Source organism: Dasypus novemcinctus, chromosome 6 (genome assembly GCF_030445035.2).
Source record: "Dasypus novemcinctus isolate mDasNov1 chromosome 6, mDasNov1.1.hap2, whole genome shotgun sequence".
Taxonomy (NCBI): domain Eukaryota; kingdom Metazoa; phylum Chordata; class Mammalia; order Cingulata; family Dasypodidae; genus Dasypus; species Dasypus novemcinctus.
The window spans coordinates 42,703,722-42,716,536 of record NC_080678.1 but is presented as its reverse complement, the minus strand read 5'-3'; the positions used below and the strand labels follow the sequence as shown (position 1 = coordinate 42,716,536).

The following is a 12,815-nucleotide window of genomic DNA, read 5'->3' as shown; positions in this document are numbered from 1 at the left end:
AAGATAAACAAGAAGAGAGAGTGCTCCATAGACATGGAAGAGGAGAGAACTTGATCATTTCAGTCCTGCCATGTAACACAAAGGAGAAGGCTCAAACACCTAAAGCCCTGGGAAGAGAGACGAGCCCTATGCCAACCTACAGCTGAAATTGTAAGAAGCTTGACCCATGGAGCCTTAAGAGGAAGAAGGAAGGAGAGTCCAGGCAGAGATCACCTGCCATCTTGCTTCAGCACATAGCAATTGACTTGGATGAGAAAGCAACCTTAAGTTAGACTCTTTAGGACGTTGTAACTGTAAGCTTTTGCTCCAAATAAATACCCTCATAAAAGCCAACAGATTTCTGGTACTTTGCATCAGCACCCCTTTAGCTGACTGATACAGAATTTGGTACCAGGAGAGTGGGGTTCAGTCTGATGCAATTACCAGAAATGCTGGAGCGATTTTATAAATGGGGAAGGGGTATTTTTTGGAGGAATTGTGAGAAGATTGATAGAAAAGGCTTAGATTGCTCTAAAGAGACTGTTGGTAAGAATATGGAGCCTAAAGTTATTTCTGAGAAGGCCTTAGAAGAAATGCTGAAACTATTGGAAACTGGAGGAAAGGTGATCCATGTTTTAAAGTTGAAGAGAACTTAGCGAGGTTGACTCCCGACATTAAATTAAAGCAGAACTTAAAAATTACAAGCTTGGACATTAGCCAAAGAGATTTCCAGAGTAAACTCAGAGAATGTGGCTTGGCTTCTCCATGCAGTTTATAGCAAAATGTTACATGAAATAGATAAGCTGAGAACTGAATTGTTGGGCACAAAGAAATCAGAAACTGATTCTGTAAATTCCAAGCCTCTGGAAGTCAAGTCTCCAGACTATAGTATCCCATTTAAGGAATTACTAAACTTGAAACTTGTGAGTCAGGATTAAAAATGCAGTTATCTGGGAAAGACTTGTAGAAAGTCTTACTGTCGGATGGCTTGGACCCTTGCCTCCTGCATGCTAAACCAACAAGCTTTTTGTAATATCTGTATGGATAAAACCACTCTCAGCCTGGACTAAGAGAGACATGGAGAAGAGAGATGGAAGGGAAAACAGCTTTAAGAGGAACACCATGGAAGCTGAGGTCTGAAATTAAGACATCTCCTTGGACTGAGAGAGGAACCCCACCCATGTGTATAGAGAGGGTAGGTTTGTCCTGGCAGTTGAAGAGGGTGAATGTTCCAGCCCACTGTTCAGGGAGAGTTTTGCTTCCCCAGGCTACAAAGAGGATGGAGCACATTCCCCAAAGGTTGGGTAGAGTGAGGTCGCCACCCAGTGCTCTGAGGGGAGTGGGCCTGTTCCCCATAGATTATGGAAGTCCGGGTCACCACCTCACTGTTCTCAGAAGATTGGTCCTGTATGCCAGAGACAGTACAGTGCCACCACCTCCCTGTACTAAGGGGGTTGAGAGTCTACCAGAGATTGGATAAAGTGTGGCCATCACCCCAGTGTTCTTGGAGGGTGAGGTGTGGAGCTTGGTCAGCATCCAGATGCTTGATGAGGGTGGAACCGAGAAAATGGTGGTTTGGCAAGCCTGTGGAAAGGGTGGGCCCCAGTAAGGCCCCAAGGAGGAGAAGAAACCATCATCTTAAGAATGACTCTCAGACTTTGAAATCTAATGGAGTATGCCCTGCAAGGTTTTTCAGAACTCATGAGGACTAGTGACTCATGTTTCCCTCCCAAATTCTCCTTATGATAATGCAAATGTTTATCCTATGTCGGTCCCTCTGAATTGCTGCGATCAGCTAAGCAATAGGTTGGCTCAAAGGGAAGGCAACACAGAACTTACAGAAATAAAGGACAGAGAGAGACACACGCAAGAGAGGAAGTAAAGATGGGACCAGGGGATTCACAGCTTCTGGAACTGAGAGACTCAACCCTAGCTTCCACCTCATATTTATTGGAAACTACCAAGCGACTGTTTGCTATCCGAACTGCAACATCATCTGCAGTAATAGGGAACAAGTGCTACATCTACAATAAGGCAACATCTACAATAGAACAGGTGAAACTCTTTTTCCCATATTTCCCCCCTTTTGTTTTTACTAAGTCTACGCAAATGACATTTCACTGATTAACAAAGCTTCATGCATGAAGAACAATATTCATTAAATTTTTTCTCAATACATTCAACAAGTTACATTTATATATCACTTACAGTTCATCAAATCACTTAAGTACACAATATGTTTCATTATTAAAGTTCTGATTAGTATTCAAGCATTTTATATATAGTCCATAACTGCAACAACAAACAATAAGACTTCCAACTAGCAGATATTTAATGAATAGGCTTTCTTTCCTCATGGGCTTCAAATTCCCAACTAACAACACTATAGAGGCCAGTACTGAATATTAGTGCTGGCCATGTCCAATTCACAGGCTAAGTCAATGCAAACTCCATTAACATGAGAAAACATTGTATTTACCAATTGCAGCAGAGAATATAGTTTTGTCTTGCCCAACCAAACAACATTTAAGAATTCGATAGAGTAGCAAGGACTTTACAGCTTGTCCCAATTGTTTGCCTGTTCCAAGCCCTTAAAATACCATAATCTCTGTTGTTTCTTAGGGTCACTGCTACAGGTTTCTTCTATGCAGTCAGATTCATTGCAGTCAGGCCAGGGCAGAAAGCCTTGAAGAACTGCAACAGGAAAGCGGGCTTGGCCCAAGGGATAGGGCATCCGCCTACCACATGGGAGGTCTGCGGTTCAAACCCCAGGCCTCCTTGACCCATGTGGAGCTGGCCCATGTGCAGTGCTGATGTGTGCAAGGAGTGTCCTGCCACGCAGGGGTGTCCCGCGCATAGGGGAGTCCCACACGCAAGGAGTGCGCCCCATAAGGAGAGCTACCCAGCATGAAAGAAAGTGCAGCCAGCCCAAGAATGGCACTGCACACATGGAGCGCTGACACAACAAGATTACTCAACAAAAAGCAACACAGATTAACACACAGTGAATGGACACAGACAGCAGACAACTGGGGGGGGGGGAGGGAGGGGAGAGAAATAAATATCTTTTTTTAAAAAACTGCAACAGTCCATTGTTGACCTTTTCACACAGCTTTTGCACTTTTTGTATTCATTCAGACTTGTTTTACTTTTACAGAACACATCTCACTGAATGCTACCACAATACTTCTACAGCTTGTTATATGCATACTAGTTCTGTCCTGTATATCTCCATATTAACCATTTTATTTTAGGACAAAATACACCTTATAACATTTCAGTTAGCATTCCCACAAACTTTTTACCTTTTTCAATATTCGCTTAACTTACATCTTTGATTTTATCCTTCCTTTTGCTCTTTTTTTCCCTTTCTTTCTTCCTTTTTCTTTTTTCTTTGTTCCTTTTCTTTTTTCCTCTTTTTCTGTTTTCCTTTTTCTTTTTTCTCTTTTTCCCTTCCTTTTTCTCTTTTTCTTTCTCTTTTTCACACTGAAACAATTACAACACACACACTGACATTAAACAGAAAAACAGTTCCAACTCTATTAATCTAGAATTTCTTCATTGCTTCCTTTTATAATTCAACACTTCTTTTCCAGTTTTCCTCCTCTCAATTTCTTTCTTAATCGCTTTCTGTCCCCAACCCATACTTGCTTTATGATGCCATGCTTGAACAAGTTCTTTAGTTTAGATACTTTGATGTAAAGCCATTTTCATCTTCAGAATGAGACCCAGCCTTGCAGTTTCCAGTGTCCGTCTTTCCATCTGCATGACTGGAGGTTCTGGGTTCCACAGGAACTTTTGTTGTCTCTTGGCATTCGTGGTATGGCTTTATCCAATGAGCTGATACCCACACAGGACATTCTCTCTCTCCTGGGCAAATACAAGCAAACCCTTGAGGACTTTGAAGGCTTTCCAAACCACTTCGGGGCTCTGCGCCATTACAACCACTTTAATTTCGCTCGAGGTGATCCTTCTTCCCTTCAAGCCCCTTTTCTGGCGCCAATTGCTGCAATCAGTTCAGCGATAGGTTGGCTCGAAGGGAAGGCAATGCAGAACTTACAGAAATAAAGGACAGAGATAGACATCATACACACAAAAGAGGAAATAAAGACAGGGGACTCAGTTTCTGGAACTGAGAGCCTTGACCTAGTTTCCACCTCATATTTATTGGAAACCACCAAGCAACTGTTTGCTGTCTGAACTGCAACATCATCTACAATAATAGGGAACAACTGCAACATCTACAGTAAGGCAACATCTACAGTAGAACAGGTGAAACTTTTTCCCACACTGAATATTGGATGCAGATAACTTGTTTTGTAAGTTTCATAGGTCTACAATCGAAGAGGACTTTGCCTCAAGACAAACTGTATTTCTATAATTGTGATGTGATTTTGGACTCAAAATTGCTGCTCAAAAGGATTTAAGGTTTTTTGAATATTGTAATGTCTTTTTTGGGGGTGTGGCAGTTTGATATTATTAATGAATCCCCGAAAAAGAGAAAAATTATGTTTGTAAACTTGTCTGTTCCTCTGGATGTGATACCCTTCGGTTGTATTAAATTCAAAGGTTTTAAGTTTACTTGATAAAAGATTAGGACTTTGCTTTGACCACATCAGTAGAGCATGCCTTAGGGTTGAGTTCCTGCCCCCCTTGGTGAGCTGATATAAATGGACACTCAACACAGAAGAAGATACACAGGAAGAAAGAGAGCTTCACAGACATGGAAGAGCAGAGAACTTGGTCATTTCAGTTCTGCCATGTGATACAAAGGAGAAGGCTCAAACGCCTAAGGTCCTGTGAAGAGAGATGAGCCCTGTGCCAGACTACAGCTGAGATCAGAAGAAGCTGGGCCCATAGAGCCTTAAGAGGAAAAAGGAAGGAGAGACCAAGCAGAGATCATCCACCATCTTGCTTCAAGATGTAGCAACTGACTTGGGTGAGAAAGCAACCATGAGTTGGACTCTTGAAGGCCTTATAACTGCAAGCTTTTACCCCAAGCAAATATCCTTTATAAAAGCCAGCAGATTTCTGGTACTTGACATCAGCACCCCTTTGGCTGACTAATACAGAGAGTGTTTTCATTCTTTTTCACTGATACATTTTATGCCATTGTGTAGACATACCTTAATATATTTAACCAGGGGGTTATTGTTGAATATTTGAATTGTTTCCACTCTTCACTTAATATTAACTATGCTGCATATGTAATATATGCTATATATGCTGTTTTGTAGTTAATGCTGGTATCTGGTAGGAGATAGTCCAGAAATGCCATTGCTGAGTTAAAAGAGTAAAAATTTTGTAACCTTTTTTTAAGTTAAAGAAGTTGTAGGTTTACAGAAAAATTATTCAGGAAATAAAAGAGTTCCTTTATACTCCCTTCACACATGCAGTTTTCCCTGTTAATGCTTTGCATTAGTATCTTTGTTACAATTGATAAATATTATAGTAGTTCTGTTAACTGTAGTCTATTGTTTACATTAGGGTTCACTATGCTATATAGTCCTTTTTTAAAAAGTTTTTATTCTACTAATGTTGGTAAATATACAACCTAAAATTTCCCTTGGTAGCCACATTCAAATATAAAATTCAGTGGTGTTAATTCCATTCACAGTTTTGTACTACTGTCACCACCATCCATTACTAAAACTTTTCCATCACCCAAATAGAAACTCTGTACCAATTAAGCATTAACTCCTCTTTCCCTACCCCCATGTTGGCCCCTGGATTTTAGTTTCTGACTCTGTGAATTTGCTTATTCTAATTATTTCATATCAATGAGGTCATACAGTATTTGTCCTTTTATGTCTGTTTATTTCATTCAACCAGGATGTCTCCAAGTTTCATCCATATTGCCACATGTATCGGAATGTCATTTCTTTTTACAATTGAATAATATTCCAGTATATGGATATATCACATTTTGTTTATACTTTCATCAGTTGATGGACACTTTGGCTGTTTCCATCTTTTGACAATTGTGAATAATACTGTTATGAACTTCAATGGGCAAATATCAGTTGAATTTGCTTTCAGTCCTTTAGGGTATATAACTAGAAATGAGATTGCTGAACCATATGGTAATTCTATATTCTGAGAAACTGCCAAACTGTCTTCCACAGTGGCTATACCATTTTACATTCACACCAGCAATGAATGAAATGTTCCTGTTTTCCTGTGTCCTTTCCAACACTTCTCTTTTTTTTAAAATCCTTTCCTTTCTTTTCCTTGTTTCTATTCTTTTCTTTTTTTTAAGGAATAGCTATTGTAGTAGTTATCTTACTGTGGTTTTGATTAGCATTTCCCTAATAGCTAATGATGGAATTCTTTTCATGTGCTTTTTGGCAGTTTGAATACTTTCTTTGGAGAAATCTTTTACGTCCTTCAACCATTTTTAAATTGGGTTGTTTCTCTTTTTGTTGCTGCATTGTAGACTTCTTTATATATTCTTGTTATTAAACTCTTAACTGGATATGTGGTTTTCAAATATTTTCTCCCATTCTGTAGGTTGCCTTTTTACTTTCATCATGAAATGATTTGCAGAAAAGTTTTTAGTTTTGAGGATGTCCCATTTATGTTTTTTTGTTGTTCTTGTTGCTCATGCTTTTGGTGTAAAGTCTAAGAAACTGTTAGATTCTTCCCTATGTTTTCTTCTAGGAATTTTGATTGTTATTTTCAGGTCTATGTTCTATTTTGAGTTAATTCTTGTATATGATGTGAGGTAGAGGTCCTCCTTCATTCTTTTGCATACAGCTACCAGTTTTGCTAGCGCCATTTGTTGCAGAGACCATTCTTTTCCCCATTGCATGGATATGGCATCCTTGTCAAAAATCAAGTGGCCAGGAGTAGATGTGACTCAAGCAGTTTAGCACCTGCCTCCCACACAGGAGGTCTCAGGTTCCCAGTATCTCCTAGAGGGGGAGAAACAAACAACAAGCAAACAAAAAAAAAAAAAACCAGTTCAAGGGAGCTGATGTGACTCCGTGGTTGAGCACCAGTGACCCACATTCAAGGTCCTGGGTTCAATCTCCACTCCTGGTATCGCAAGAAAAAAAAAAAAAATTGGCCATTAGTGTGAGAGTATCGCTGAACTCTAAATTCTGTCTCATTGGCCTATGAGTCTGTCATGGTGCCAGTATACATTGTGTGTAAATCCTCCAACTTCGTTCTTCTTTTTAAAGATTGTTTTGGCTCTTTGGTTTCCCTTGCCCTTCCGTATAAATTTGATGATTGGCTTTTCCATTTCTGCAAAGAAGGTTGTTGGAATTTTAGTGGGGATTGCATTGAATGTGTAGACTGCTTTGGGTAGAATTGACACTTAACAATATTTGGTCTTCCAATCCTTGAACATCGAATATCCTTTCATTTATTTACATCATCTTTTATTTCTTTTAGCGATGTTTTGTAGCTTTCCATGTATGAGTTCTTCACATCCTTGGTTAAATTTATTTCTATATATTTGATTCTTTCAGTTGCTATCATAAATGGAATTTTTTTCTTTTTCCTGTTTTTTATTTGAGAAGCTGTGAGTTAACAAAACAATTATGCATACCATACAAGATTATATACATCGCCCCACCACCAACCCCTTACATTTTTCTGACTCATTTGTTACAAATGATGAAAGAACATCATCATCATATTAATTTTTTCTTTAGCTTGTTCATTACTAGTTTTAGAGTCATGACTGATGTTTGTGTGTTGATCTGTACCCCCTCACTTTGGTGAATTCATTTATAAGTTTTAGTAGCTTTGTTGTAGATTTTTCAGAATTTTCTAAATACAGAATTATATCATCTGCAAATAGGGAAAGTTTCACTTCTTCTATTCTAATTTGGATGCCTTTTATTTCTCTTTCTTGCCTAATTGCACTGGCTAGAACTTCCAGTACAATGCTGAAAAACAGTGGTAACAGTTGGCATCCTTGTCTTTTTCTTGGTGGTAGAGGGAAAGCTTTCAGTCTTTCATAATTGATTATGATGTTAGCAGTGGGATTTTCATATATACACTTCATATGGTAAAGTTTTCTTTCATTCCTATTTTTCTGAGTGTTTATCAAGAAGGGGTGCTGGATTTTTATTTCTTTATTTTTAAAGATGCTATAGATTACATAAATCACATTAAAAATAAAGGGGATTTCCACATGCCGGCACCCCTTTCCCTTCCCACTGGATTTTGCCAAATGCCTTCTTTGTGTCTATTCAGATGATCATGTGGTTTTCTCTCCCTTGGTTCTGTTGATGTGTATTTCCTTAGTTGATTTTCTTATGTTAAACTACCCTTGCATGCTAGGGATAAAACCCACTTGATCATGGTGTATAATCTTTTAATGTGCTGTTTGATTTGGTTTGCTAGTATTTTGTTGAGAATTTTTTCATCTCTAAGGGAAAATCATCTGTAATTTTCTTTCCTTATGATACCTTTATCTGGGTTTGGTACTATGCCTTATAGAATAAGTGAGGGAGTGTTTCCTTTTCAATTTTTTGGAAGAATTTGAGCAGGATTGGTATTAATTTTTCTTGAAATGTTTGGTAAAATTCCCCTGTGAAACTATTTGATCTTAGGCTTTTCTTTGTGGGAAGTTTTTTGTTGTTGCTTTTATTTAATTTTTTTTCAGTTTCATATTTATATTTAAATTTTTTTTAAAAATTAGGTTGTAAGTTTACAGGTAAATCACGTAAGAGTGCTCCCATATACCCCCCCCCATTGTTGACACTTTGCATTAGTGTGGTACCTTTGTTATAATTGATGAAAGAATATTAAAATTGTACTATTAAGTATAGTCCACAGTTTAGGTGTATTTTTTCCCTATATATCACCCTGTAATTAACACCTTCCATTAGTGTGGTACATTTATTACAATTAATGAAAGAACATTTTTATACTATAGTCTGTCATTTACAGTAGGGTTCACTGTGTTATACAGTCTTATGTTTTATCTTTTAGTTTTTATTCTAGTAACATATATACAACCTAAAATTTCCCCTTTCATCCACATTCACATATATAACACAGTACTATTAATTACACTCAGAATTTTGCTATCATAACCACGATCCATTTCCAAAACTTTACAATCAACCTAAAGAGAAATTCTGTATGAATTAAGCATTAACTCCCCATTCTCTATCCCCAACCCAGCCACAGTAACCTATATTCTAAATTCTAACTCTAAAAGTTTGTTCATCCTAATTATTTCATATCACTGAGATCATACAGGATTTGTCCTTTTTTGTCTGGTTTATTTCACTCAGCATAATGTCTTCAAGGTTCATTCATGTTTTCACTGGTATCAGGATTTCTTTTATTTTTTATTTTTTTATTTTTTTTAAGATTTATTTATTTATTTCTCCCCCTACCCCCACCCCGGTAGTCTGTTCTCTGTATCCATTTGCTGCGGCTTGTTTCTTTGTCCGCTCCTGTTGTTGTCAGCTCCTGTTGTTGGAATCCTCGTTTCTCTTTGCTGCGTCATCCTGGTGCGCCAGCCCTCCGCGTGGGCGGTGCCACCCCTAGACAGGCCGCACCTTCTTACGCGCGGGGCGGCGCTCCCTACCAGCCGCACCCCCTGCGCGTGGGGCTCCCCAACGCGGGGACACGTCTGTGTGGCCTGGCACTCCCTTAGGGCATCAGCACTGCGCATGGGCCAGCCCCACACAGGTCAAGGAGGCCTGGGGTTTGAACACCTCCCATGTGGAAGACCGAAGCCCCAACCATGGGGCCAAGTCTGTTTCCCTGGTATCAGGATTTCATTCTTTTTTTTAATGACTGGATTGTATGTATATACCACATTTTGTTTAGCCATTCATCAGTCAGTAGACCCTGGGGTTGCTCCTGTCTTTCGGCAATTGTGAATAATGCTGCTTTGAACATTGGTGTGCACCTATCTGAATCTCAGCTTTTAGTTCTTTTGGGTATATACCTAGTAGAAGAATTGCTGATTCATTTGGTAATTGACTTTATATATATATATATATATATGTATATGTATGTTTTTTTTTTTTTTTTTTTTTTGAAGAGATACTGGGGTTTGAACCAGGACTTTTGCTGCTTGTGCTTTGGGTGTAAAGTGTTAAGAAACCATTGCCTATCGCAAGATTCTGAGGATGCTTCCTTACATTATGTTCTAGGACTTTTATAGTCCTGATTCTTATATCCACATCTTTGATCTATTTGATTTAATTTTTATAGATGGTGTGAGACAGAGGTTCTCTTTCGTTCTGTCACATATGGCTGTCCAGATCTCCTAGCACTGTTTGTTGAGGAGACTACTCTTTCTCAGTTGGCAATCATGATTGCCAAGTCCACTCAATTGGCCATAGATGTGAGGGTCTGTTTCTGAACTCAGTTCAATTCCATTGGTCTATGTATCTATCCTTGTGTTAGTACTATGCTGTTTTGATCACTGTAACTTTGTAATATAAAGTCAGAAGTGTGAGTCTTCTGACTTGGTTCTTCATTTTCAAGATATTTTTGACTATTCAGGCCCCCTTGCCCTTCCAAATAAATTTGATAATTGGCTATTTCATTTTTGCAAAGCAGGCTGTTGGAATTTTGGATGGGATTTCTTTGAATCTTAAATCATTTTGGGTAGAATTAACATCTTAGGGATATTTAGTCTTCCAAGCCATGAACACGGACTGTCCTTCCATTTTCATTTGGTCTTTGGAGTTCCTTTAGCATTGTTTTTAAATTTTTCTGTGTACAAACCCTTTATGTCCTTAGCTAAATTTATTCCTATATTTGATACCCTCAGTTCTATAGGAAGTGGAACTTTTTTTCCCTTGATTTCCTCTTCAGAATGCTCGTTACTAGTGTATAGAAACTAGAAATTTTTGCATGTTGCTATTGTACCCTGCTACTTTGCTGAGTTTATTAGCTCTAGTAACTTTGTTGTAGATTTTTCAGGACTTTATATATAGGATCATATCTGCAAATAGTGAATATTTTACTTCTTCCTTTCTAGTTTGGTTGACTTTTTTTTTTTTGCCTTATAACCCTGGTAGAATTTCAGCACAATATTGAATAACAATGGTGACAGTCCTTGTCTTGTTCCAGATCTTACAGGGAAAGCTTTGTCTTTTTCATCATTGAATATGATATTAGCTGTGGGGTTTTCATATATGCCCTTTATCATGTTGAAGAAGTTTCCTTCCATTCTTGTTTTTCTAAGTGTTTTTATCAAGAAAGGATTCTTAATTTTGTCAGATGCCTTTTCTGCATCAGTTGTGATGGTCATATGTTTTTTTCTTCCTTCATTTTGTTGATGTTGTCTGTTACATTAATTGACTTTCTTACGCTGAGCCACCCTTGCTTTCCTGGTGTAAAACCCAACTTAATCGTGATTGGATTTGATTTGCAAGTATTTTGTTGTGAGTTTTTGCATCTATATTCATAAGAGAAATTGGTCTGTAATTTTTGTTTCTTGTAGAATTTTTATCTGACTTTAGTATTCTGGTGATGTTGGCTTCATGGAATGAGTTAGGTAGTGTTCCTTCCTGTTCAATTTTTGGGTAGAGTTTGAGCACGATTGGCATTAATTCTTCTTGGAATGTTACTGGGAAAATTCACTTATGAAGCCTTCTGATCCTAGGCTTTTCTTGATTATTAGGTTTTTTATTTTTGAGTCAATCTCTACTTATTAGTCTGGTAAAATTTGCTATTTCTTCTTGAGTCATTGTAGGTGGTTTGTGTGTTTCTAGGAATTTGTACATTTCATCTAGGTTATCTAATTGGTGTACGGTTTTATTCATGGTATCCTCTTTAACAATCCTTTATATTTTTGTGGGGTTGGGAATAATGTCCCCCATTTCATTTCTTATTTTAGTTGTGGCTTCTCTTTTTGTCAGTCTAGCTAAAGGTTTGTTGATTTTATTGATCTTTTCAAAGAACCAGTTTTGGTTGTGTTGATTTTTCTCTATTTTTAAAAAATTCTCTATTTCATTTATCTTCCCTCTTAATCTTCATTTCTTTTTTTTTTTTTTTTTCCTTTCCTCATTTTGGTTTTTGTTTGTTCTATTTAGAACCTTCAGTTGTTGGGTTAGGTCTCTGATTTGAGATCTGTCTTCTTTTTTTTAAATGTTAACTTTCTTCTTTTTAATGTAACTTTCCCTCTCAGTACTATCTTTGCTGCATTTCATAAGATTTGGTATGTTGTGTTTTCATTCTCATTTGCTTCAAGGTATTTTCTAATTTCTTTCATTATTTTCTCTTTTGATCCATTGGTTGTTTGAGAGTTTATTGAGAGAGTATATGTAGCTCAAGTGGTTGAACACCTGCTTCCCATATACAAGGTCCCAGGTTCAATCACTGGCATTTAGAATACAGAGTTGTGCATTCATCACTTTAATCAACATTAGAGCATTTTTGTTACTCCAGAAATAAGAAGGAAAACAAAGCCAAATAAAAACCTATTCCTTAGTAGTCCTCTCTCAGTCGTTCTGTTGTTCTTCTGCCATGCATAACTGCTAATCTATTTTCATCTCTATAATTTATTTGTGTTTACATTCTGTATAGATGGAGTCTGTTGCTGATTTTTAGCTTCATTCCATAGCAGTCAGAGAAGATATTTTTTATTTCAATTTTTAAAAATGTATTGATACTTGTTTTATAACCTAACATGATCTATTCCTTAGGATGATCCATGTGTGCTAGTGGAAGAGTGTGTATTCTGCTCTTTTTGGATGAAGTGTTCTATATGTCTGTTAGGTTTATTTGGTTTATAGCATCCTTAAAGTCTTCTGTTTCCTTATTATCTTCTGTCCATTATTGGAAGTGGTGTATTAAAAGTCTCCTGGTATTAACGTAGAACGATCCATTTCTCTCTTCAGATCTGT

General features: G+C 37.6%; 1 protein-coding gene across 8 annotated transcripts in view; it reads left to right on the top strand.

The window, feature by feature from the left end:
- The window catches only part of LCOR (ligand dependent nuclear receptor corepressor), a 181,052-nt gene that overhangs the window by 15,531 nt on the left and 152,706 nt on the right, over positions 1–12,815 (top strand). The window lies entirely within an intron of this gene.